We start from the raw sequence: 27,320 nt of genomic DNA on the forward strand, positions 1-27,320 counted from the left end.
AGCGTACAATTTTGTCCGTTCTCCAATAACGATGCAACCGGGTTCACAAATTTTGGTGCAATTTCTTTCTAAAGCCCAAAGTTTGGGAGCCGAAGTCGAATTTGCTGTACTTGTGGTGTAGGATACTCTTTTGACCTTAAATAATGATAAAATAATTTTAGGTATAGATTTAATTTATTGAATAAACGTAGTATAAATTCTTACCATGCAAACTCTTCTGTCGTCTTTACATTTTTTTATCGTGCTGCTATGGTTAGCAGATACATCGACACATTTATCACCATCTTCCATGGAATCACATTGGTAGCACCACAGATCGTTTACTCGTTCCACGGCTGCTTGAGTTCTGTGCTCACGACTTGTTAAAGATTGACCTAGAGGATAAAAAAATATTTAGCATAGTGTATGGGTATATATAATATATATATATATATATATATATATATAACATATATATATATATATATATATATATATATACGTTTATATAAGGATAAAAATTACTTTTTTTTACATCTACACGTAAGACTTTAAATCTTTATAGAGTATCCATGATATACAAATAGACCTTCGAATGACTTTAGAGCACTTTTTCTGTTATTATACATAATGTACATTAAGCAATATATAGATAATAATGTAAATAAGTTCTTGCAAAGTCCCCGAAGAAATCCTGTCATACTCCGAGATAACACAATTAATAAACTACAAATTAGACATTAATAAACATGACATATACAATTCCTAATTCTTAAATCATTGAAACCTAACTTAACTTACTCCTAGTTAAGATATTATTACTAATAATTATATTGCATAATATTTACCCCATATATTTGTGGTTAGTTCTGAAACTACCACTATTAAAAACACCCAATTAAATGTCGCTCCCATTCCGAATGTATTTCTTTTGTTGATCACATAATAATTAGCAATATATTACACCATTTTAAGTTAATTTATCAACAAATGCATTTTAATTCTCAAATTTTGTCTAAATGTCCTTTTGCAAGATGCAGGGTAGCTGTCAAAATTGATGCAAAAGGATGCTGACAGATGGCAGTACGGTGGAGGATAAAAGTGGTTGAATAAAATATAAAATTTAGATTTAAGAGAGTTTAATTTTATGAAAATATAAGTTGTAATTTATTAATCTTGCATGTATAATTTACACGGTGGTATTTATTTTGTAAATAAACTTGTATTTCAATTATCAGTTTTTGAATTATATATTTTGAAGTAACCAACTTCATACATGTTGTGAAAGATGACAGCACGGTACAGGATAATTATGTTTGAATAAAAATTGAAAATATTGATATAAATTATTAACTTTTTTTAAAATACAAGTTATAATTGATTCATTTTGAATATAAGCTAAAGTTTTCCAAAAAAAAAACCTTGTGTAATTATCCAAAAAAAATTTTAGTTTAAGTCAGTTTTTGAATTTTTCTAATGTCGCCAACTTCACACATGTTTTACAAAAGGACCAGGAACTGTCAAAGCTTTTTTTAAACTGTCAACGTAATGTTATTAGATTTCTTTAAATGGTTTAAAAACGTATTTATATATGGTAAAACAATTATTATAATACTAATTTGTGAAATAACTAGACATTTGTGAAGACTTTAGCATAATATACAGTGTTTAAGTATAATCAGTGTTTTAAAATATAAGAATTTTATATAAACATACTTGCAACCGCTAGACGCCATTTTGTGTTTCATTTCACAAATCGTGAGTATTGACATTTTAATATTTTATTATCATATTTATTATAATATATAATTTAAAATCGATCAATGTGTGCAAAAAATCCAAAACTAGTTTAAAATTATTCATAATTCATTTCTCAATTGTTGTTTGCACAAAACTAGTTAACAAGATTCCCAGTCCATATATTTCAAATGTCATTGCAGGTAAAATAATACTATTTTACTTTCAAATATATATAGTTTCTTTATAATATCATTACTATCGTGAATGAGTTTATTAAATTATAAATTTCTAACACTGAATTTTATCTTAAAAAAGCTGGCAATTGAATATTCAATACTAAGTACTTCAACCACTATATTTATCATATTTGTGGCATATTTGTTGATAATTTAATTTTGAGGTTAAGTAGTAGTTGATTAAAAATTACGATAAAAATAGTTAGTTATAGTAAGAAAAAGGATTTATATCATAATTTTTAAAATTGATTTAAGATTGTGGGCTGAAACGTGGTTTATTACACTTTTTTGCTAATTACAAAGAAACGGCTTGGCTGGTCTTAGTGCAAAACTAATAAACGCTACACCTTATCTTGGTGCAAATCTGACTAGCCCCAGTCTTTATCGAGTTACATCGAAAATGCTTTTTAAAATTTCAAAATCGGTTCAGCGGTTTTTGAAAAAACGTTGAGGAAAGGCAAAAATCGACTCACATATATATACACACACACACACCAAACTTTGATTTTTATGCAAATTTGCTCTCATTCGATTCAGAATGACTTAAAACGTCGAAAAAACATAAAAGTAGCAAATCGGATTTTTGGCGAAATCATAAGTTTTTACTTTGGGGAGTTATTAAAATTTGATGTACATCAAATGTTATGATTATATATTCATATTATCCATGTACATAAACATGTATATATGTTGTGTATTCTGAAACACTCCAAGACCCTTAAGAATCCAAAGTTTGTTAATTAGAGATAAATTGCAAATATTCTGCAAACAACAGGAAAACTTTTAAGCAACTTCTCGTTTTGTTCTACAAGTAAAGTCAGGAGCAATAATTTAAGTTTTTGTGGTTGAAACTTTTCTAACAATAAGGATTTGTAACAAAAAACGTTAAGCAGACCTTAATTTTTTTTAAAAAAAATTCAAACGACATAGAATTATATTTTTGATAATTATTATGAGCAGAAATGAATCTCAATTGAATACTTACAACTTCAAGTTTTAAATAGTTTATTAAGCAATATGGTGTTTTCGGAGTACCAAGTTTAAAGTATTTTTTGTGTCAAATTTTGTTCCAAAAGTTTAAAAATTGAGTATGCAAGGTTTTAGTGAATTTAATAAGCTTTTGAATGATATATAATATTTGTTACATGTTGGAACAAGTTATAAACAAAATAATACTAAAACTAAAAAAAAATGCACTAAAATGGTGGATTTCTTATACAAGTAAAGTCAAGAGAAACTTTAACTTTTTGTGGTAGAAACTTTTCTACAACACATATTTGTAAAAAATCGATCTGAATAGGATTCAAAATATGGAAAAGTTTTATCCATGTATATTTGTATAGCTTTCCTTGAGACGTCGAGAAAATATAAAATTAGCAAATCGGATTTTCTGATATTAGTTGAATCATCATAATAATATTACAAATTTGGAAATAGTAATGAAACTTATTTCTGTAAGCTTTTTATCCAAGTTTTTGTTATTATTTAGAATTGTTTTATATCACGATTTCAAAACGTTTACAAGTTTATTTCTCCTATTCGAGAAAGTGAAAACTTTTTGCATAAGAATTCAAGACACGTTCTAAGAATAAAAACAACTTCGATAATTTATTTTTCGTGTCTCGGGGCATTTCCATGCTTTTATTGAGAGCATCTAATACCTGTAGCCTATATTTATATATAAGGGCCTTATATAGCCTTGAGAAATAGAAAAAGTTGTAATATATCCATATTTCCATACATTGATTTATATTTAGAAATATTTTGAAAATATTTATTTCAACACGTACTAGTTATTATATATTAAGGTGAAGCTCATTAAATTCAGAAAAATTCTGTATATTTGATTTTGAAAGTTTTGGAATAAAATTTTACACGAAAAATACTTTAAAATTACAGTTTTCAGAACGCCACATTGCATAGACGTTATTAAACGACTACTTGTGATCTGGTGCATTTTTTTCAGTTTCAGTATTAATTTGTTTATAACTCATTCCAACACATATTAATTATCATACAAAATCTGAAAGCTTATAAAATTTACTAAGACCTTACATACTCAATTTTTAAAATTTTAGAACTAAATTTTACACAAAAATACCTTAAACTTGGAATTTACAAAACACCATATTGGTCATAATTAATTTTGTGCATTTTTTAGTTTTTAAACTTTTAGGTTAAAAATTGTTTATAATTTATTCAAAGACATAATAATTATTATACATTATTAGAAAGCTTATTAAATTCACAAAAAACCTGCATATTCAGTTTTTAAACTTTTGAAACAAATTTTGATACCAAAAAATTGCAAACTTTAAATAAAATACGAGCAACACGTTAAATTTGGAGTAGAACAGTTTTGTTGCATTCGCATTTGACCTTTTATTATTTTTGAGTTTCTGCAACTAGCCCAAAGGCAAAATTTAGATTGTTTCTAAATTTATATACATATATTTTGCTATATCTATTTTTATCAAGATGTTATATCGTCTTGTATGTAGATATGAATCGTCTCGACCTCTAAGGATTTTGTTGACTCGAGGATTAGTTCGGCCATGTGATAGAATCTATCCCTTTAGGGTTTCTCTATTGACACTGGAATAAACTTTGACATGCAAATATGATTCTGGATATTCGAAATCGTATGTACATATTAGAAACAAACTCTACATTGGTTAAAAATTTTATTTGAAGAATTATTGTAACATAGATTTTACTTATATATGGTGCAACATTAAATTGCATGAACTTCCTGATACGTGTAAAAAATCAATTTAAATTTTTATTGAAGAGTAATCATGTCCCAATAATCTTTTCTCTTTGCTTTGAAATTGAAGCAATTTTTCTCAAAGGCGAAATATAATTACAGTTTCGCATCAAATATATATTTAATATAAAAAGCAAAATAAAATCCATTTCTGTTTTAGAAAAAAAAGTCCTGGCATGGCTCGCGTATTGAATATCTTTTGCAATTTACGCTTTTATATTGCTTTCAAGAGCAGATGCTCTACTATCGATAATAATTCTATTGATACGATATCGGAAAATATCGATACAAGTATCGTTTTGATATCGATATAATGACGAGGCCAGAAATGCACCAGAAGGAAAATGCAATTAGAAATGGAAACAGTTTGTATTTGTTACTGACTTTCCGAGAAAAAAATTTAAGTTTTTGCCAGAAAATCGGACTTGCAATATGCATGCATACATGCATTGCTTCGTATCTCCGAAACGGCTGGCCCTGCCTTGGCTAAAAACTGATCAGCACTAATCCCCATAAGGAATCGAATTTTGACTCATCCAAATCGTTTGAGCCAAAAACGTCGACAAAAAATTGTATCCGTACTACATACACACACATCCATTTTTTGTGAAACATAAAGATATGCAAAAATTTTCAATTTTGATTTTTGACGATTACAACAACTTACCCTGGGAAGTTAATAAATCACAATTGTAAATGGACAACAAAATGTTAAGTTCTGTCCTGTGAAGAAACTTAGTTTTCTTGTTCTAAGTTTGCATTATTTTTTGCTCATTAGTAGAGCCCTTTTTATCTCATAGTTTAAATTGTTTTAAGACCAGTTCAAATTTTCAACTTGCTTCATTTAGTTTGCTCGTCAGTAGACTCCCTTTTTTTCTGATTTCAATTAGTTTGCTCGTCAGTAGAGTCCTCTTTTCCTGATTTCAATTAGATTTCTTGTCAGTAGAGTCCCTTTTTATCTGATTTGAATTAGTTTGCTAGTCAGTAGAGTCCCCGTTTATCTGATTTGAATTAGTTTGCTCGTCAGTAGAGTCCTTTTTTCTTGATTTCAATTAGTTTGCTCGTCAGTAGATTCCTTTTTTATCTGACTTGAATAAGTTTGCTAGTCAGTAGAGTCTCTGTTTATCTTATTTGAATTAGTTTGCTCGTCAGTAGAGTCTTTTTTTCTGATTTTAATTAGTTTGCTCGACAGTAGAATCCCTTTTTCTGATTTCAATTAGTTTGCTAGTCAGTAGAGTTCCTGTTTATCTGGTTTCAATTAGTTAGCTCGTCAGTAGAGACCCTTTTTATTTGGTTTCAATTAGTTTGCTCGTCAGTAGAGTCCCTTTTTATCTGATTTCAATTAGTTTGCTAGTCAGTAGAGTTCCTGTTTATCTGGTTTCAATTAGCTTGCTCGTCAGTAGAGTCCCTTTTTATCTGATTTGAATTGGTTTGCTTGTCAGTAGAATCCCTTTTTTTCTGATTTCAATTAGTTTGCTAGTCAGTAGAGTGCTTTTTATCTGGTTTCAATTAGTTTGCTCGTCAGTAGAGTCCCCGTTTATCTAATTTGAATTAGTTTGCTCGTCAGTAGAGTCTTTTTTTCCTGATTTTAATTAGTTTGCTTGACAGTAGAATCCCTTTTTCTAATTTCAATTAGTGTGCTAGTCAGTAGAGTTCCTGTTTATCTGGTTTCACTTAGTTTGCTCGTCAGTAGAGTCCTTTTTTATCTGGTTTCAATTGGTTTGCTCGTCAGTAGAGTCCCTTTTTATCTGGTTTCAATTACTTTTCTAGTCAGTAGAGTCCATGTTTATCAGATTTGAAATAGTTTGCTCGTCAGTAGAGTCTTTTTTTCCTGATTTTAATTAGTTTGCTCGTCAGTAGAATTCCTTTTTCTGATTTCAATTAGTTTGCTAGTCAGTAGAGTCCTTTTTTATCTGATGTGAATTAGTTTGCTAGTCAGTAGAATCCCCTTTTTCTGATTTGAATTAGTTTGCTCGTCAGTAGAGTCCTTTTTTATCTGATTTCAATTAGTTTTCTCGTCAGTAGAGTCCTTTTTTATCTGATTTGAATAAGTTTGCTAGTCAGTAGAGTTCCTTTTTATCTGATTTGAATTAGTTTGCTCGTCAGTAGAGTCCTTTTTTCTGATTTGAATTAGTTTGGTCGTCAGTAGAGTCCTTTTTCCTGGTTTTAATTAGTTTGCTCGACAGTAGAATCCCTTTTTATCTGATTTGAATTAGTTTGCTCGTCAGTAGAGTCCTTTTTTCCTAATTTCAATTAGTTTGCTAGTCAGTAGAGACCCTTTTTATTTGGTTTCAATTAGTTTGCTCGTCAGTAGAGTCCCTTTTTGTCTGGTTTCAATTAGTTTGCTTGTCAGTAGAGTCCCTTTTTGTCTGGTTTCAATTACTTTGCTCGTCAGTAAAGTTACTTCTTGTTTGGTTTCACTATCCTCGCATTATTTTTGCTCGTCAGTAAAGTCATTTAAGACAACTTTAAACCATTTTACACCATTCCAATAATTCATCCCACTTCTGTGTTTTTTGCCTCATATTACACACCGCGCCTTGAGGGTGAAATCTATTAATTATAAAAAATAGTTTTGCTTGAGAAATCCGAGAAATCTGATGCATGATAAAATTCTGATAAATAAAAACTGGTTGGAAGACCAATAAACAACAGTCGCAAAATGAGCATAACTAAATAAATCAACGAAATTCCTTCACCCAAATATTTTTTTTTTTTACCATTGGAAAGACTTAGGCGTAGGTACGACTTAGGGGTAAATTCTATTTAGTCGATAGTACGACTTAGGCGTAGGTACAACTTGAGATGCCCTGTTTGTGCATGGCATTGTGCCTTAAAGAAATGAAATATTACAATGGATCATTATAAAGACTGTAACTTTCATTATTCCTATTTCATAGACAAAATATAAGGGCTTCTAAATTGTACGACGACGTCCATATATGTTTACATAAAACGTAAATAAACAAAACTTATTCAAGCAAAGTTAAAAAAACTATGTGCAAAATATATTACGCAGAACAATAAACTAAAACACACTATACATTCCCAATAAATCTCTTTACCTAATTGTTTCAAAACAATTGTTAGTTCTATTAAATCCTTTGTTTGTAATTTCAGTCAAATTTTTGTGCTCGTATTTACTCAATCAACAAACCGTCACTTTTTCACGAAAACACAACTGGCGTTTCAGAAGTTTTATCCTTTTGAATTGAATTTCATTTTGAATTTTCTATCAGTAACAATGCCCTTCAGTACTTCAGAAACACACTCTTATTTGCTTATTTTGAATGCAGGAACATTCATTTGAACAAAGCTTTGGCACAAAGGGAAAAATAAACTGATCAGACTTGTAGTAGTAGTTCTGTTTGGGAAAGTTTGTTTAAGTGATAAAAAATACATTGGTGGAATCGTAAAGAGAAATTTATTTGGGTAAGAGACTTTGTTGATTTAGTTAGTTATGCTCATTTTGCAATTCTTGTTTTCTGGTCGTACCATGGTTTAAATCGTACCTACGCCTTAGTCGTACCCTTGATATACATATATTTTACTCGATTTTTATAAATTTTATATCAGATATTACTAAATAATTTAATTGAGTAACCAAAGGTTTGAAAACTTTTTAAATTCAACAATTTGCATTATGGCATGATGTCTAGCACCACTAGTTCCTTTTAATAATGCAACTCAATGGTTGTCTTGATTATATTTGATATTTATTAATTATGCACTCCGCATTAAAATTAATCCAGCATTTTGTTGTTTGTTTTCAAATTTCATATATGTATAGTATTTATTCGTAACTAGTAATTTTTATCATACATTCACGAATTGATTCATCATTTCACTGATTATTAATCTTTTTGATGTATTCCATTTTGATGAGTATTAAATTGATTTGGGCATTAGTGAGCAATTGGATTTGTAAAATCAAAAATGAGATTTTATTGTGAACAAAGTCGATTTGCTAAAGTCGAAATCACGAATAGTTATTGAAAAATTTACTATTAAATTGATTATAAAAAACATATAATATCAAATTTAGGGTTATTAAATACTATTACAGATAATTTTTCATTAGTGAAAAGAGTAACAGAAAATTATAAATTTGAAAAACAAAAATTTAAATTTTTATGAAATAAATATGAAAGTCATTTGTTGATGACTTCAAAAAAGTGTGTGAAAATCATATTATTGAATATAATATATAAATTTTTTTTAACTACTACGAGATTGTACAACTTTAAACTTGAAAGAATCTTTTTTCGTGTATGAATGATATAATGATATAGTAAATTTTGCTTAATAAACAAACAACAAACAAAATATACATATATCGTCATATTCAAAACTTAACTTTATTGTCGTCTATTATTAATTTATCTTTTTCAATAGATATTTTGTTATTGAATAAATATATCTATAAGTATACATAATTTGTTCCTTGTTTTTTTTTTGTTAAAATAATATGAGAAATATTTAAATTATTCAACAAAAATATATTAACTGAAGAAGAGTCGAAACGTATAGTAACCTCATTAACTTTTTTTAAATATTTAAGTTCTTTTTTTAACATAAAAACAAATTTTGTTAGAGATAAAAAACTTTGTTAGGTTTTCGGCTATAATCATGAATATATTATATTTTAATATTGATTAGGCTCATAAATGAACTGAAATGTTTTGCAAATGACAGTCTTCATTTGGTTCATAAGTGAATTGAAATGTTTGGCAAATTACAGTCTTAATTTGTTTTGTCAAACAACGTCTCAAACATTTTCAATGTCAAATAACATTTCTCCATTTATTTCTACAATATTACTATATTTTTATAATCATTTGTTTAACTAAACATTTTTATAAAAAAATTCCTTAACAAACTTCAGAAAGATTCATCAAAAACCGAATAATCGTTTAAAAGGAGTATCTCGACTTACTCCCGTGCAGAAGAATTTTATATATAAGATATATATATCTATATATATATATATATATATATATATATATATATACATATATATTAGGGTGATCCTTGAATGGAACTAGGATGAAAAAATTATCAAAAATTTTAAAAATGTTTTTAGAAATAATTTAGCGAATAAATGAATGAGTTCTATTCGAAATTCGTGGCTATGCTATACCTACATTTTTTTTTTAATTTTTAAAATATTTTCCATGCTTTTTTCATACGAAGTTTGATTAAATTGCGCACTATCTAAAAGTTAAAATTAAGTGCTAAAACTTTCAGAGAATATATATATATATATACATTTGGTGTTTGCACATATATATGTTCGTTATCAATTATTCATGCAGGTACATATTTGTACATCGACATATGTACCCACCTATCATCCATCGTCGGTATCGTCGTAATCGATAAGTGATATCCGTGATTCGATATCTCTAAATTCGATTCCCTGCTATCGGTTGGTTTTTGGCAATTCGACATTAAAGCCGGCACTAATAGAGCGTGTAATGGACCCCCGGAAACCGATTTCGGAAATCGATAATGTTCCGCATTTTGCTAACACCAAGTGTTTACACGACGATACGAAAAGTAGACTATAAGTCAGATATATATATATATATATATATATATATATATATACTAGCAAACCCGACGAACTCCGTTTCGCCACAAGATGGTTTCGTGAGAAAGGTGAAGAAATTTTTTGTTTGTTTTATATTTGTAAAGGAAAAATTTGATTTTATTACACAACAGTAATGAATTTATTTCGATTACAAAAATGAAGTGTTTTTTTAGTTGAAACAACTCTAAGTAAATGAAAGTGAATCCCGCAAATTATCCGTTTCATTGAAGTGCTCTTTGGTAAACCACGTTTTTTGTTTTTTGGTCTGACGTTAACACAAACAAAGCGGATGGTTTTCCAACTCGTGAATAGGCAACGTATAACTGCCCATGTGAAAAACAATGATTTTCTAAATAATCTATTTGAAATTTATCCCGCAAACACTAAGCGATTGGCCTTGCGACTTGTTAATGCAAACGCAATGCGAACTGGAAATTGCAATCGTTTGAAGTCAAACGGAAGACCAGTCGGAATCATTGGTATGTGACCAAATCGCCAGCAATTTTTGATTGAATGGTAAAATTCAGTGCGTGTACATCATATTTCTTGGCGGCAAGAATTGTTCGTTGACTTAACCAAGCATAATTCTGATGATTCTCACTAATGTCATTACTCGAATTTTTAATTACGGTGCGTGAAGTTCCAGCACCTTGCATTAAGGCACGATGCTATGCACCAATAATTTTCTTAGCTATAAACCTTGCGGAGCCCGAGACCTTTCCAACGAATGCAAAATTGTCCAAATCGGTTCGTGCGTTCTGGAGTTAAATCGTCAGGAAGAACAACCCGACTTATTTTTATATATATAGAAGATATTTGATATATATATATATATATATATATATATATATATATAAAATTCTTCTGTACGGGAGTAAATCGAAATACCCCTCCTAAACGATTATTCGGTTTTTGATAAATCTTTCTGAAGTTTGTTAAGAATTTTTTTTTACCATAAGACAAATATATAATTAATATTTCGTTATTAGTTAGTGACATCGCAAAGGAGAAGTTTTTGCCAGAAAATTTGATTTGCTAATTCTATGCTTCCTCGACGTTTCAAGTTACTCTGAATCGAATGAAACAAAAAAAAGTATTTATGTGTGAATGTGAACCAATTTTTGAATTTCAATTCTTGTTGATTAAGTTAATTATGTATTATCAGATAGTTCAGGCACCCTGTCTTAGGGCAAAATACTAATAACAACTAATTTTAACTTTTCTAATTACAAATTTATCACAACTCCTAGTTTTAGGCTTTCAGTATGTTGAGTATCCTAAGAAAACATTACTGCGGTTTCAGCTTAGTGCTCGAGGATATTCAGATTTCGACATTGAAATACTTCGATTTTGATGTGATATATTATTATATCCTACATTTACATATTATTGAGAAGATGAGTATTCTATATACCTTCGTGTCTGTCTATTATGTACGAAAACTTCAGATTCTATTAGTATTTCGCATGATTTTCGCAATACAAACCACCGGTGACGGAGTTACGGTAAATGGATTTTAATGGAAGTTGGGAGGAAGAAATTTACTTTGTATTAAATTATTTGTTGCTTATTCAGTACATAATATGACATATAGTTTGAATTTGTCTTTTCTAGTTTAACGACATAATTTATTGTATTCCAAGTTTTATTTGCAAATTAAAATCAGGGGACATGGTAAATAAATGAATTTATAAATCTCAAAAATCTTTGCATTCAAAAGTGTATAGTAGAAAAGTAGATTTGAAAAAAAAAATAGTAGAAAGTAGATTTGAAAAAAAAATTAAAACAAACAAGAGTTTTGGTATATAAAAAGTAGTAAATCATGTCCTAAATTCATTAACAATAGGGTAGTTTAAAATATATTTCAAAATCAAAAAACTAACAATTTTCCAAAATTTAAGATACTTCAACTTACAGAAAATTTGTGAAATAAACAATATATTAAACTAGTGGTGCATGGCATCGTGCTTTAAGGCTAATTGCTGAAACTTCCCGTACCATAATTTAAATTTTTTAAAAGCTCAGAAAAGAGAAATTAGATTTTATTGCGAATTTAGAAGTTTTCTGAACATTTCTGAAAGTTTTGATTTTTTTAAAGATTTTTTTTATTTATTATTTAAAAATTTTGAATTTTCTTGAATGTTTTTGATACTCGTTCATATCGGTCGCTTCAAATTACAAAATATCTGTTTTTTTGACCGCAAAATTGCATTTTTCAAAATTGTTTTCATTGAATCTCCGAAACCGCTAACCCTGCCTTTGTAAAAACTTAATCAACTGTTCTTTATGTCAATACAAATAAAATGTTTTTTGAATCATTCAAATCGGATGCTCCGTACTCTCAAAAACTTGGTTCCCATTTTCTACACTCTTTGCTCCATATCTCCAAAACGGCTGGACCTGCCTTTGCCAAAAACAAATCAGCATGTGTCCTAATCAATAGGAATCAAATGGTTTTTAAATCATTCAAATCGGTTGATCCGTGTTCTCGTAATCGTCGACGAAAAATTGTGTATCCCCACATATATACACACACAGACACATGAACATCAATTTTTTCTAAAGTGTGCAAAAATGTTCAGAAATCTTTGAAACGTAATGATTACTATAACTTAGTTAACGGAAATAAAAATTGAGTAAAACGTCGATTTTTTTCATGAAATTTATGAATTCTGAAAAATGTAATTTCCTCAAAGTTTAAAAAATGTGAGCTTTTTTTTAAAAAAAAAATCACGTTTGGTACGAAAAGTTCCAGCAATTTGCCTTAAGGCACGGTGCCATGCACCACTAGTTCAAAGATTTTTTTAATTCTTATCAATTTTTTTTAACAATCATCTGCAATATTTTTCTTTCCAATCTTCTCAGTTCTCTTAAATTGTCTTTAACGACATCGTGTCAAAGAAGACACTTTTTTTTGCAGAAAAGATCCAATCCAGTTTCCTTTTCAGGATCGTGCTCAGTAGAGTTCCTTTTTTCGCTCAGTTCTATTTTTTCCAGCACTACATTTTAAAAGTCTCCAGTAGTTCTTATCGGCCTTTCTAAGAGTCCATATCTCTGATCCTTAAAGAGTTAAGCATCAAACAAAATTGTATCAATTTTCTTTTTTTATTTAGACGTGAGACTGAACAAAACATGTAACCACCATCCAATTTTATTAATAATTTTAACCAGGTAGAGAACTAGTCAATCGTTTTTTGTGGAAGACTTACATTGAATTTTTATCAAATTTCTTATTAATCATTTGCATTTTTCTTGTTTCGAATCCTTGTAGTCCTTCTCTTTTGCCTTCGGGTAAGAGGCAGTATTTTTGCCGTGTTAAGTATTTGTTAAGTAAAATTCTTTCTTCGTCCATTTTAGGATATTGTCTCAAAAATTCTGCATTTGTCTCCAGCAGCACATTTCAAATTTTTTGTCAGCCTTTCTTAGACTCCATGTCTCTGATCCATACAGAACTACGCTCCAAACACTTTATCAACCTCACCTAACTTCTCATAATATTCAATAATATCTATTACCATAATAGTTATCATTATATTGAATTCCGTATTTAAATACGCCCCATCACGACCCCATTCTGCTCCTATACACATCCGATCCGATCCTCTTTCCTCTGTATAGGGGTTGAGGGTTGCCCGATGAGAATATCCCTTTGGTTCGCGCTGGGCAGGAAAATTCAGTTCAGTGGAGTGTGAGCGCCATCGCGCTCCCGAGTTCTGATTGGTCGCAAACAGGTCCCTACCGTCAGTAGCTCGCGAACGCTCGCGCCGGGAGGGTCACATTTAACCCCGTCCGAAGGAAAAAAAATTATAACACACATATAGCAGTGAAGACAAAGTTGATTTTATGTGTATGAATTGTTTATATTAATTATGTAACTGGGTGTAGTGGTTTTTAGAAATTTTTAAGTTCAAGTGTTTTGTTTAAGTTTCTTGAGTCTTGAGACGTGTTTTGTTTTTTTTTATTAATTTTTTTTTTTTTGAAGAAAAAAGTTGGTTAATTTGTTTGAGTTTTGATAAAGTGTGCATAAAGATTTTGAATCTCTTATTAACTTGAGATTTGCATTACGTAACCGCTAAGAGGATATTCCAGAAGCAGCAAGGTACGTTAATTAACGTTTCCGTAGAAATATCTGTTTTTCTGTAGACAATTCGATAATGAACTAGTGGTGTATGACATTGTCATACTTAACCTTAAGGCAAAATTCTAGAACTTTTTGTACTGTAATTAAATATTCGCAAAATTTTAACTGTTTTTAAATAAATTATACTGTAACTTTCATTATTCGTATTTTATAGACAAAATATAAAAGCTTATAAATTGGATGATGACGTTTATATATAGGACCTTATCTCATATTTTTACTAATTATATAAATTAAATTGCATAGTGAAAATTATTTATTTCAAAGGTTTTTGAATCATTCAAATCGGTTGAGTGGTGCTCCCGAAAACGTAGGCGAAAAATTTTATCTGCACATACTAACACACATACACACACATACATACGTACATCCATTTTTTCCAAGGTTTACCAATATATACATCAAAAAAAATTTGTAAATTCAAAACTAATATATAATTAAAAAAAAATGCCTTCCCGAAAAACTAATCATTTTTTCATAATCGTATTTTTTAGCACTTTTTACTACATATTTCCTAAAAGCTGTAACTGCACATCTCTCCATTAATACGAATAGATTGTTTTTTGAATCATGCAAATCGGATGCCGTGTTCTCTCACAAATTTAGTTTCTATTTTGGCACATTTACCTCAGTATCTCCAAAACGGTTGGACCTGCATTTTCCAAAAACTAATATAAACAAAATCGAAACGTCTTGTATATATTTTCACAAAAAACTCAAAAATAATAAACTAAACCTAATTGGAGTGCTACCTAAACGGAATGCTTCGAGGAGCTTATCTCATATTTCTTATTTTTATGAACATTTGCAATCTGAATTACAAAGTTACAATTTTTTTTCAACTTTATAAAAGAAATTATTTTAAATTTTAACATTTTCAGTAAAACTGTATATTTTTTAAAATTTTACATTAATTCATTTTTGATGATGTCAAATTTTTTTTTAATTTTGAAATTGTTAAAAAAAACTTTGCATATTTTCGAAAACTTATTTTTACCATAGACTTATTCTCGACTATGTTAGATTTTTTTTGTTTTTTAAATACTTTTGACATTTCTTAAATATTATGAAATTTTGAAAATATATGATTCGGTTGATCTGTGCTCTTAAAATCGTTGCAAAAATTTGTATCCGCACACATACACATACATTTAATGTGTGTCAAAATTGTTCAGAAACCTTTAAATTTAAATCGTAATGATATACAAAAGTTTATATTTTCGATTACTATAACTTACCCTTCGGGGTAAAGAAATGTTATATAAAAAATTGTCTTTAATAAAATAGTATACGTTTCGAGTCTTGGTTTGACTCATCTTGGTACTTCAATCCATTCAAATTATTTAATACTAATTTTATACGAGTGCTTCTTGAACAACCATAATAACCAATATAATATAATAAGTATTTTAAATTACAATAAAATATTTTTTTGCTTCTCGATTTTTATATATATTTTCTGTATATGTGTCATCATTCAGCACATTATCAAATTCTGGCCATGATAGTCTAGGCCCAAAAAAACTATAATGAAAAAATAGTTTTTGGCCTAAAATTTTATTTTCAACGTGCCCTACAAGTACAACTTAACATTACCTTATTGGATCTCATTTCATTAAAATTTCAATATCTATATCTCAATTGAGTATTTATAATAGGGTCTTACATGAGTCTGATTTCGTCTAGGCCTAATAAAATTATAATAAAAAAATAGTTGTTTTTATCCTTAAATTTTATTTCCCACGTGCCCAACAAGTACAACCCATCATTACCTCATTGGATCTCATTTCATTATAATTTCAATATCTATATCTCAATTTATTATTTATAATAGGGTTTTACATGAGTCTGATTTCACAGTCCATGGGTTTTGAATGGGGCCATTTAAGCTGCTTGTTAAGAGTAATGCAATTAGACAGGAGGAAAAGTTCTTTCATTCTATTATGGCATCGTTATCTATTTAATAAGAACGACTATGAAAGAAAATGCACCGGGATTGAAAAAAAATTAATTAAATTCGAAAAAAATATATAGGACTTGTTAGAGTAGATAATTATCCACTTTCATTTATTCCATGAGTATTGTAAAAGATTGCTTGTGATTGACGAGTAGATTCAAGTAATATATATGTGTGAGTGTGTATATATAATTGTGTTTATAGTGTACCTATATCAACAAATTATATGATGACGGATTACACTCCATAACCATAATCCGTAATCCATATTATTAGTTTCGCATCGTAATGACTCTCACAATATGTTGAATTATTACAATAATATTCAGTTAATCCGTATCTAATACATCTATAGCATTGTTATTAAACTAAATAATATAATTCAATGTTCTTAAATTCGGATTAAAATAATTACGTGTTGATAAAATAATCTGCATAACAAGTTACGCTAAAAATTTTAAAATGGAAAATGTAAATATAAATTGTAGAATTGTAGATTATTGGGACGTTTTTATATGTCAAATTGTGATTTAACAGATTTTGTCACGCAATTTTGTATAATTTTTGTCATCAATTTAAAACATGATTAAAAAATAAAATAAATTGTAGAATTGTAGATTATTGGGACGTTTTTATATGTCAAATTGTGATTTAACAAATTTTGTCACGCAATTTTGTATAATTTTTGTCATCAATTTAAAACATGATTATGTAACTCCTTTAATTTCATAAGTCGTAGTTTCTAGGGCGTTTCTAAGGGCAGAATTCCTTGTATTCACGCCGAGGTAATTTAATAGAGAGATGTTTTGCATAAAAGCTCTATGCAAATATTATGCGGTAGTAAATGGAGAATTTGCTTCCTTATTTGCTTAAACCGATAATAGTTTGCAATTAAATTTGCAGAATACATAAACCTAATTAAATTAATATTTGCCATGAAATGGATTAAAATTTATGATAGACAAAGTAGATTATGAAATGTATTCCAGAGAAACTTTGACTATTTTTGTGCACTGTGGTTGATCTTTTATAATTTTAGTTATTTAAATTTTGAAACCGTAACTGTTAATAATATTTCTACAACCACAGTCAAAAATAATGTGACGAAAAGAAAGAATTAATTCTTTTGTTATATTAGAACTGCATCTTAAATTACAAAAATATCAAATTCAGTTTTTATCATTTTTAAATTAAATTTAAGTCATAGACAGTTTGAGTAAAAAAAAACAGATAAATAAATAAATCATTTTTACAAAATAGTTTTCAAAATTTTGTTCAATATTACTTGATAATTTACTCAAAGCAAATAGGTATCATTCCTTTTGTTTATACTTGTTTTATCTATTTAAATAAAGCATGACTCTGCAAAACGTTCCTTCTCATGATAAAGCGCTGCAAAAACGTCGAAATTGAAATTGAGATCATTTGCAATTAAATTTGCAGAATACATAAACCTAATTAAAGTAATATTTGCCAAGAAATGGATTAGATTTTATGATAGATAAAGTAGATTATGAAATGTATTCCAGAGAAACTTTGGCCATTTTTTGTTTGTTGTGGTTGATTTTTAATAATTTTAGTCATTTAAATTTTAAATCCGTAAGTGTAGATAACATTTCTACAACCACAGTCAAATATAATGTGACAATTGTCTGTGATTTAAAGAATTAAAACTTTTGTTATATTAGAACTGCATCTTAAACTACAAATATATCAATTTCAGTTTTTGTAATTTTTAAATTAATTTAAAGTCTTAAAGAAGTGAAATTTTGAGGGAAAAAATCAGATAAACAAATAAATTATTTTACCAAAATAATTTCCAAAATTTTGTTTAATACTACTTGATAATTTACACAAAGCAAATAGGTATCATTCCTTTTGTTTATACTTGTTTTATCCATTTAAATAAAGCACGATTCTGCAAATCGTCTCGGGGAGTATTTGTGGTTATAATTTTTTATAAAATCAGCAATCTTAGTAAGTTGACCAATTTTGAGCTACTCTACTAATTCTGTTTTTTTTTTAAAATAAACGCAATTATTTTTCCCTATTCTTTCCTAGTATTGATCTACTTTTTTACTCAAACGAAGTATTTTCTCGTGGTTTGCAAAAGCTATTGTGTGTTCAACGGCATTGTTAAGTTGAAATTGGCAACAGTTGCGTCACTTGCAAACTTTTATGTTACAAATGTGTTACATCATATGGAGAAACAGAGATTTACAACCCCGAGATACATAAAATAGTCTTAGATCATTCTTAAAGATAAAAGTTTACGTTTTCGTGAAAAATTCATAATTGCTCATTTTATGTTTTTGGACGTTTTAAGTCATTCTGAATCAAATAAGTATAAATTTGGAACAAGGTTTTTTCAAATTATTATATAAATTCTTCTATAAAACTCTAAAGAATTTAGCAAATAACTTAATGCTATAAATGGGTCAAATACGGGTTAACAAAACAATATTGTAAAAATATAATTTTTTTTGATGATCATTACGATGCAAAACTCTAAAAATGTATCTCAATATATTAACTCTTTATAAAAATTATTATATAAGTCTTGGCAAACTTTTGTTGTTTACAAAACTATTCACTTAAATCTATTGATTGTATTTAATGAGTGCACTTTGCAAAGTCTTAAACTATTATTCAATGCAATTCAATTTATGAGATACTGAAAGCTGTAATAAAGAATATGAAAACTTGATGGAAAAGCTTTCGATTTACGAGCTTTTTGTTCAAAGATAATAATATATAATATATATGCACTAGACAATTCAATTTTCATTTTACCACTGAATAAATAATTTGCATTAAAATATTTTGCGCAGTGTTCAGTAATAATATTGTGCATTGGGGTTTACGAAATTATTATTTCATCAAAACATTAATTTGTACATTTCACGCTCTAGTGTAATTTGCTTAATATTTCATTTGAAAGATAAAGCAAACATTATAAATCAAACAGTAGCATAATATAAATATATGAAAATACGTTTAGGGTAAATTGTATGATTTCAACCAATCACATCACTCAATCAATTACTAACAAACATAATTTACACTTACGTCTGAACATATTTTACAAATGAATTCCAGTTCCCAAAATGTCATTAATTTCCAAAAGTTGAAATTATTTCAACACAAGAACAAAATTTTGTATACGTTGCAGCAATTTCATTTCATGTGAAATTCTCTGCATCGACAAAAAAGTTTTAATTGCTACAAAACCTGTGGCTGTGAAATAAAATAAAATGAAACAAATATTGAAATATGCGAAAACATGTTACTATGTTGTCGGAATATTGTTTTAGTTGTAATGTATTTATTCGTACGTTATTAAAATAACTAAATATTTATCAGTTACCACATCGTCTAAGTCTTAGTTTCTCCAGAAACAATAATTTGTTTTATACAAAAGTTGCTCTTATCTTTAAAACTTTTTAATTATAATTTCATTTATGGCCTTAGCCGCGCAGAAAACATCCCTTAGAAAGGGCATGAAGTGGATTAAGGATTTGTACCAAGGATTTGTTCCTGGGATGAATTCATTCATTAAATGGAGCAGGATGAAGGATGAAAATCCTTTTTATCCCCGGAAAGTTTTAATAATAATAAAGTCGTCGTTGGTAGTAATAATAGACAAAGGGTTTATGGTAGATTGCGATGTGGTAAAACGTATTTGTTAAAAGTAAATAATTAGGATATATATATATATATATATATATATATATGTATGTATATATACAGTCATTTGACGATGTATAAATGTTAAATGATTACCTTTGTCGAGCAAAAGTGCACACTCGAAACCGTTGAGCCTACATTGTTAATTAAAATCTCAACAAAGACAACGTTAATCAAGCTCGAATTATATTGTGTTTGCAACCAGTGGCGTCCGTAAAATTTATACTTTGTTTCAATTAAAATCATTATAAATGTTCTACAGAAAATGATTAAAATATAATACTCTTTCGTCAAAATAATACGCATAACTAGGTAACATCAATTCGATAATTAAGTTCCCCAAGTTATAGTAATGGGTCAAAAATCAATTTTGAAAATTCTTGCGTATCTTCACGTTTCAGAGGTTTCTGAATATTTTGACATACCTCAAAAGAATGGATGTGTGTGTGTTTTGTGTGTTCGCATTTTTTCGTCCACGTTTTCAACCGATTTGAATGATTCAATTATCATTCGATTCCTATTGATAGGGAGATGTGATGATTAGTTTTTGGCAAAGGCAGGTCTAGCCGTTACGGACATACGGAGCAAACAGTGCAGAAAATACAAATCGAGTTTTTTAAAAATTTCGCGGCTTCTGAGAGAACTATTTATTTTTGACTTTTGAAGTAAACTTAACATCATTAAACTAGTTGTAAGTGGCAATTTTCCTTAAGGCAGGTTGCTTAAAGTATCCGATATATGTAAATAATTAATAACAAATCAATATATTAATTTATATTATAAGCTTCTGATGTAAATTATTATAGTACTGCAAAAAATATTAAAATTTGACTTAGTTGAAATTACTACCAAGGTTTTTTAAAGAGGGACTCGACTGACAAGCAAACTAGAGTTTTTTTTGAAAATGTTTATACAGAAAAAAGAAAATATTTTGTAAGAAATTTTTAATTGCTTGTCAGTAGAGTCCTTTGTAAGAAATTTTAGAAAACTGATTCTTGAAAAAATTATACTCAAAAGGGACTCTATTAACAAATAAACTAAAATTTCTTGAGCAATATTTCTCGCAAAAAGGGACACTACTGACGAGCAAACTAAAAATTCCTTATGAATTATTTATACAGAAAAGGGACTTTACTGATGAGCCAACTAGAATTTTTTAGAAAATATTTGTACGAAGAAGGGACTCTACTGACAAGCAAACTTAGGAAACATTATACAGAAATGGGACTCTACTGACGAGCTAACTAAAATTCATAAAGAAATATTTATACAAGAAAAGGGACTCTATTGACGAGCAACCTAGAATATTTTTTAGGAAATATTTATGCAAAAAAGGGACTCTACTGACGAGCAACCTGAAACTTCTTAGACCTAAAGGGGACCCTACTAACAAGCAAAGAAGAATTTTTTGGAAAATATTTATTCAGGACAGAAACTCTACTGACAAGCAAACTAAAATTTCTTAGGAAGTATTTATACAGAATAGAGACTCTACTGACAAACAAATTATTATTTTGAAAAATATTTATACAGAAACGAAACTCTACTGACGAGTAATCTGAAAGTCTTTATGAAATATTTAAACAAAAAATAGACTACTAGAATTTTTGTATAAACACTTTTACAAAAAAGGGACTCTACTGACGAGCAAATTAGAATTTCTTAGGAAAAAAGGCAAACTAGAATTTCTTGGAAAAAATTTATACAAAAAATAGACTATACTAGAATTTCTTTGTAAATACTTTTACAGAAAAAAAACTCTACTTACGAGCAAACTGGAATTTCACAGAAAAGATTTATACAGAAAGGTTACCCTACTGACTGGCACATTTTCCACCCCTTTGAACACTACAAAAGTATATTAAAAACAATACAATATACTTACTCTTTCTTATAATATCCTAATTATGATTTTCTGAAGTCTCAAAATATTAGGTTGTCAAATATCTCCCTTCCGCTTTTTTGCTCTTGGTTTATAATACAAAAAGGCGGAAGGGAGATATTTGACAACCTTATATCACAGAATGTTATAAGCAAAATAAAAATAATTTTATTTTCATCTATTTAAATTTTCCGACGCCAATGTTTGTTTTCCGCCTGTTGTTAGTATCAGTGCTACCCTGATCAAGTTTTAATGGGGCACAATGAAGCCCTTTGGGATTATGTTCAAAAAGTTTTGAAATTCGACCCTTTCAACGAGAATTAAAACGACGACGAGGTAAATTTTCATGCGGGTTGGAAAAGGACTGTTCTGTAATTAAATAAATAATAGGAACAACTGAAAAAATTTGTATTTGTTAAATAATTGTTTGTTGGTTAATTAGTCAGCTATATCAGTTATTTAGTCTGAAGCAAGGCTTCCACTTCAATTATAAAAATTATTTCACATTTATTGTTATTAGGAATAATTGAAAATTTTATCGTAATAGCTGAATCTCGAGTCTTATTGCTAAAGTGAATTATTTACACGAATCGCAAAATTGTTGCAACTTGCCTCAAGGCAAAATTCCAACTACATAATCTCTGTTACCAACAATAACATTTACACAACAAATTGAAATAAAAAAACATGTAACAAAGTAAGTACACGATGTATCCTTAATATTTTTGTTAGGAAATCTTACAGAACATAACAAGGTTGATTACATGTGTTTATCTTTTATCATGTACTAGAAGTCTTCATAAAATAATATTACACGAGAACAAAATGAAAATGAAAAACAAACAAAAGTATTTCCACTGAAAACTCTGTAATGGGTGTATATGATGGTATATGGTATATGATGGTATATAGTACCCGAGGTGGTGCACGTAATGTATATTTTGTTTTCACATCATCATTTATTTCCCCTATATAAAATTCATGATCGTGATTTGTTTCGTATTAAATGTCGTTTTATATTAATGGATATTTTATAGAACACTGGTTACTGCTAGCAGTTTTAAAGTAAAACATCTTTACGCGCGACTAGGATTCGACTAAATAAAAATGCAACGGAAATGCGTTACGCCACGAATGCTAATTCGTCATTGGACACCGATTGATCGAGAACGTCTTGTCACGTGACACCTTTGATTTTACACTTTTCATAGGAGTTACAATTTAATCACAGCCTAAAAAAGTTTTACTTCAAAAATTGTTGCAGTAACCAATGGCATTCCAAAGCATGTGAATATTACGTCTTTACTTTTTCACTTAATTTTTCAATAATAAAATTATCAAGTATTTCACCTTTTTGCAATCCTGATTAAATGCGCAAACTTTTCATAAAACTTGCCAATACACTTTAGTACATTTTTTCATAGGAGAGCCTCTCAAAGTTGATCGATTTTGAGAATTTTAAATTTGTAGTTAACCTTAAACTTGGGACAATTTTGTATTTTTTTTACTGTGGTTCTGAAAATGTTATTTACGGTTATGGTTCCAAAGCTTGATGGAATAAAATTGGTATAAATTAACCACAATAACCAAAAAATTGTCACAGTCTCTGGGTGAGATAACATTTTTTCTAATTTTTTTCACGATTTATATATATATATATATATATATATATATATATATATATATATTAACAAAGTCTAATAATCGGGCATAACATCAATAAAAAACATGAATTTCTTTCAAAAATTTATTTTAAATCCATACGTTTCGGCTATAATCCTAGCCTTCATTCAGTGGAAAAAATAGTTGATCTTAGTGTTAAATTGGAAAATTTTAATAATCCATGGTATTAGGATATGGTAATGCACTACACTATGTATTATAAACATTAACTTGAAATTACACAATATTTTCACAAAATACTGATTTGAAAAAAATCACAAATGGATAGTGTGTTATTCGTATACTGGTTGAAGATGTAAAATTTTCCAATTTAACACTAAGATCAACTATTTTTTCCACTGAATGAAGGCTAGGATTATAGCCGAAACGTATGGATTTAAAATAAATTTTTGAAAGAAATTCATGTTTTTTATTGATGTTATGCCCGATTATTAGACTTTGTTAATACATATGTCAACATCAAATTCAGAATCATACAAAATATATATATATATATATATATATATTAGACATCTGTATCCACCCCAGGAATGACAGAAATTTCATAATTAACATTTTCCCTTTAGCATTTTTTGCACCACATAATCCACAGAATTATATAATGCATGTATGTGAAATATTACAAGATAATCAGCAAATAATCTCTTTTAATTAAATAAAAACCAAAAAGAATGTCACATATGAAATTGAAAATGTCATTAAAATTTTCTTCTGTTCCCCAAGAGACTGTGATAATAAAATTTATACCAAAATGCCATGTACAACTAGTCATAAATTATTTCAAGATGTCATAAATACAAATATTTACAAATTAGTTCACAAATATATGTGATCTAAAATTTTTATATATATGATATTTTTTTTATCAAATTAACTGCTTAGATTGCAAGTTAGTTTATATAGGAGAAATAAGCCAAAATTCAATTATGTTCAGATTTACAGATTGTAAGACAAAAATAATTTTAAAAATCCTAGACAATTTAAAACTATGCTCACGGATCACATTAATACTTTAAAATACAATATAAATTTGTTTAACTCGTTTTTACTACATTTTGAAGAAAATTTATACAAAATACGAATTTGCGAAGAATTCTATTTAGATCTAGAGATAAAAAAATTAAATTATCATATTTTTTTCAATATCAATTGCTTTAGTTTTATTTTTAATTTTCAAAAGCTAGGATTTTAGCCAAAACATATGGATTGTAAAATAAATTCTTTGAAATAAAATATATGTGCTGGACAACTTTCCATAGATTTTATATATATTTTTACCCCCAAATTTTCTCACCCAATAATTTTGCTTCACTTAAATCTATTACATAATGTAGAAATAAATTTATATTAATTTTCATAAAGTTTTGTAGCTTCCTTTGGAGAAGTAAAACTTTAATAACAGCTTCTGGAGAAACTACAAAACAGATAGGAAGCTATAAAAGCTATAAAAGCAAGTGAACTGGTCCAGAAAAATTTCTCATTCGGACTTTATTAAATCTCTAGGATATTACATACTCGGTTAATATATTTTTTTATTAGTTTTCTGAATCTTAAGGTTTTATTTAGAAATGTTAGAGCTCTTTCAACTCCCACGTTAAAGAAAAATAATTAGTAGAATAGTCTGAACACATTTTTGGAAAAATAGGATAGGGTAGGACTGGACCCAAACTTCAGGCCTCAAAGGTCTAATTTGACTGATCAAACAAACAACTATATGACTATGTCTAGTACAACCCTCAACTCATTCATCATTGTGAAAGGTGTTTTTGTAGCTGTTTTTCAAAAATTTGTTACCTAATTCTTTTAACCCTATATGCATGAAGACATCTTTTACGAGATTGATGGCTAGCTGTTTATACATCTTTTGACCTATACTTTCAAATATTGTGTTTAAAAAATTCCTAACTTTACTTGTTTTCAATATATAGGTGCTGGGCCTTTTCACTTCGTATTTATTTAATTACATTTTAATCCAATTCAAATCCCTAGAATATCATTTTCTTCCATATATATTTAATGTAGAATTTTCCTTAACTTGATCCCGAAGGCGATTATGAATCAATACCCGAATATTTTGATTCAATCAAGAAAAGCTCTTATAGCCGAGAGCTCTGGAATTATTTCATATTTCATCGTGATTTTGTACTCTGAGGAATGCTTTGAGATTTAATATAGGAAAAAGGTGGATAAAACAACAGTTGGTTGGAAATTTAATCAATAATTAATAAAGTGATTTGGTTTTGGAATTTGAATTTCTCGGTGTAGAAACGATGAATTTATTTCAAAATTTTGCGTTATTTTACAGTTTATTTTAAATAACTGAAAAAATTGCCACGGTTTTACCAAAGCTCAAGGTTGTACTTGAAAGCTCATAATTTCCAAACTACACTTCCAAACGTGAGATAATTATTAATTATAGGAAATATAAAACAAAAATTGAAAGTCAACCCACTTGAATTGGAAAAAATATTTTTTTGTGTTTCAAATGTTTTCAAAATCTTCAAAAAGTTCATGATCCAAAGATTAATTAATTAATTATTTCAAATGACCCAAAGATTAATTATTTCAAAATACTTAAATTTAAAATTAATTGATTAATTAAAAAATTAAAATTTTCAAAAAATCCAACCTTTTCAAAAAATGCACTTTTTCAGTATTTTTCTTAAAATATTGATTTTTTTTAAATTGAAATTTTTGAAGACATTTTTTTTAAATTTATTAAAATCTTTTTTTTTTCAAAATCTACAAAATTAAAATTCTAATCATAGCAAGATTCTTCAAAAGAAACAACATTTTCAAAAAGTCCAATGTTTTCAAGAAATTCAAAAAAAAATTGAAATAATCTTTCTTGTAAAAATTTTGAACTTTTTATTTCAATGTTTCAAAAAATAGATTTTTCTCAAAAAAGTCAAAATTATCAAAAAAGTCCAATATGTTCAAAAAAATTGAAAGGAATTGATATCAATGTCAATTTTTTCACATTTTGCAATAAAATCAATTATTTTAAATATTTCAAATATTTTAAACATTCAACAAGTTTCTAATTATTCAAGATTCTTAAAAAAATCAAAATTTTCAAAAAATGTACAATCTTCACAAAAAATGTAAAAGAATTGATATCGAAAAAACTGATACTTTTCGATGTCAATTTTTTCAAATTTATCAATAAAACTAATACTTCCCAACGTTTTCAAAATTGCCAAAAATTTCAAATCCCAAAAAATCTAATTATTTCAAAATTCTTCAAAAAAATCAAAATTTTCGAAAAAAAGTCGAATATTCCGAAGAAATTAAAATTGATTTTTTTTAATCTTAATTTTTTTTAAAGAAAATATGATTTTGCGAAGTCAATTATTCCAAATGTTCCCAAAAATTTTAAAATCGTCAAAAAAAAATTTTTTTTATTTTTAAATAAATCAAAAAAATTGAAAAAGACTTGTTCTAAAAATGTTGAATTTTATTAAAAAAATTGTTATTCAATTTAAAAAAACATTTTTTTAAAATGTTTAGCCTCAAAAATAAAATTATTTCAAGATTCTCAGGGTACGAAATGATCTAGTAACTTGCTATCAGACACGATGTTTTTCTATCACCCGATTTTGGCTTGTCGTTGAATTCTGGGACACCCTGTATATATATATATATATATATATAT

General features: G+C 28.0%; 1 protein-coding gene across 1 annotated transcript in view; it reads right to left on the reverse strand.

Moving 5' to 3' along the window:
- Window positions 1-312: 312 nt before the first annotated feature.
- Window positions 313-27,320, reverse strand: part of LOC113384741 — a 152,831-nt gene continuing 125,823 nt past the window's right edge. Inside the window, exon 5 of the mRNA XM_026622504.1 lies at window positions 313-374. The gene's annotated coding sequence lies outside the window, so the exon portion shown is untranslated. The remainder of the gene's footprint in view (window positions 375-27,320) is intronic.

Source organism: Ctenocephalides felis, unplaced genomic scaffold (genome assembly GCF_003426905.1).
Source record: "Ctenocephalides felis isolate EL2017-DRISC unplaced genomic scaffold, ASM342690v1 CF-g0.4_SCAFFOLD_03571, whole genome shotgun sequence".
Taxonomy (NCBI): Eukaryota; Metazoa; Arthropoda; class Insecta; order Siphonaptera; family Pulicidae; genus Ctenocephalides; species Ctenocephalides felis.